Raw genomic sequence first — 2,500 nt, 5'->3', positions numbered from 1 at the left:
AAATCCCTCGGAATGGGAAAACGGGTCATTTTCGTGTCGCCACATTGCATGCGAACCGCATGAAACTTCCAGAGGCATTTGCAGCAGAAATGCATGTGCAGTCAAAAAATTTAATATTTTTCACGGATAGACCCCGTGAAACGCTAGAAATTGGCGGGGATGTGTCTCTTGTGGCTCACGGGGCTGTTAGGGTGGCACAGAAATCCCTCGGAATGGGAAAAAACGGGTCATTTTCGTGTCGCCACATTGCATGCGAACCGCATGAAACTTCCAGAGGCATTTGCAGCAGGAATGCATGTGCACTCAAAAAATGTGATATTTTTCACGGAGAGACCCCGTGAAACGCTAGAAGTGGGCGGGGATGTCTCTCTTGTGGCTCACGGGGCTGTTAGGGTGGCACAGAAATCCCTCGGAATGGGAAAACGGGTCATTTTCGTGTCGCCACATTGCATACGAACCGCATGAAACTTCCAGAGGCATTTGCAGCAGGAATGCATGTGCACTCAAAAAAGTGAATATTTCTCACGGATAGACCCCGTGATACGCTAGAAATTGGCGGGGATGTCTCTCTTGTGGCTCACGGGGCTGTTAGGGTGGCACAGAAATCCCTCGGAATGGGAAAACGGGTCATTTTCGTGTCGCCACATTGCATGCGAACCGCATGCAACTTCCAGAGGCATTTGCAGCAGAAATGCATGTGCAGTCAAAAAAAAATTGATATTTTTCACGGATAGACCCCGTGAAACGCTAGAAATTGGCGGGGATGTGTCTCTTGTGGCTGACGGGGCTGTTCGGGTCGCACAGAAATCCCTGGGAATGGGAAAACGGGTCATTTTCGTGTTGCCACATTGCGTACGAACCGCATGAAACTTCCAGAGGCATTTGCAGCAGGAATGCATGTGCACTCAAAAACTTCTATATGTTTCACGGATAGACCCCGTGAAACGCTAGAAATTGGCGGGGATGTGTCTCTTGTGGCTCACGGGGCTGTTAGGGTGGCACAGAACTCCCTCGGAATGGGAAAAGGGGTCATTTTCGTGTTGCCACATTGCATAGGAACGCCATGAAACTTCCAGAGGCATTTGCAGCAGAAAGGCACGTGCACTCAAAAATTTTAATATTTTTCACGCATAGACCCCGTCAAACGCTAGAAGTTGGCGGGGATGTCTCTCTTGTGGCTCACGGGGCTGTTAGGGTCGCACAGAAATGCCTCGGAATGGGAAAACGGGTCATTTTTGTGTGGCCACATTGCATAGGAACGGCATGAAACTTCCAGAGGCATTTGCAGCAGGAATGCATGTGCACTCAAAAACGTCTATATTTTTCACGGATAGACCCCGTGAAACGCTATAAATTGGCGGGGATGTCTCTCTTGTGGCTCACGGGCGCTGTTAGTTAGGGTCGCACAGAAATCCCTCGGAATGGGAAAAGGGGTCATTTTCGTGTTGCCACATTGCGTACGAACGGCATGAAACTTCCAGAGGCATCTGCAGCAGAAATGCATGTGCACTCAAAAACGTCTATATTTTTCACGGATAGACCCCGTGAAACGCTAGAAATTGGCGGGGATGTGTCTCTTGTGGCTCACGGGGCTGTTAGGGTCGCACAGAAATCCCTCGGAATGGGAAAACGGGTCATTTTCGTGTTGCCACAATTGGCATACGAACGGCATGAAACTTCCAGAGGCATTTGCAGCAGAAATGCATGTGCACTCAAAAACGTGAATATTTTTTCACGGATAGACCCCGTCAAACGCTCGAATTTGGCGGGGATGTTTCTCTTGTGGGTCACGGGGCTGTTCGGCTCGCACAGAACTCCCTTGGTCCACCTGATTCGTGCATACAGGCAGCAACTAAAACTCTGTAAACCTGCTGTGAGGACATCTAAACAGTGGACCAGTGAGGCTGTGGAAGATTTGCGGGCGTGCTTAGACTGTACTGACTGGGATATGTTCACGACTGCTACCAATAGTCTGGATGAACTCACAGAGGCTGTGTACATCAGCTTCTGTGAGGACTGCTGTATCCCAACACGTACCAGGGTGAACTTTAACAACAACAAGCCCTGGTTCTCAGCAAAGCTCAAAAGGTTGAGGTTGGAGAAGGAGGAAGCGTTTAGGAGTGGGGATAGAGACAGATTCAAGGAGTCGAAGAACAGGTTTAGCAAAGCGGTGAGAGAGGCTAAACGACTGTACTCAGAGACACTAAAACACCAGTTCTCTACTAACGACGCTGCTTCTGTCTGCCAAAGGGCTCAGGCACATCACCAACTACAAACCCAGAGCGCCCCACACCACTAACGACTCCCGCCTAGCCAACGACCTGAACGAGTTCTACCGTAGATTTGAAAGACAATTGGACTGTCCTGAACCACCCCTTCCCACCCAAGAGGCCCCATCCCCCACCCATACTACAGAAACGACTCTCTCCTTTCAGGAGGGAGAAGTTAATGGGCTTTTCAAGAGGCAGAATCCACGCAAAGCAGCCGGGCCGGACTCTGT

This window comes from Petromyzon marinus, unplaced genomic scaffold, assembly GCF_048934315.1.
Source record: "Petromyzon marinus isolate PM22_M1 ecotype Great Lakes invasive population unplaced genomic scaffold, UKy_Petmar_22M1.pri1.0 PM_G_Scaffold_52, whole genome shotgun sequence".
In the NCBI taxonomy this organism is placed as follows: domain Eukaryota; kingdom Metazoa; phylum Chordata; class Hyperoartia; order Petromyzontiformes; family Petromyzontidae; genus Petromyzon; species Petromyzon marinus.
Note: the sequence above shows the minus strand (reverse complement) of the source record.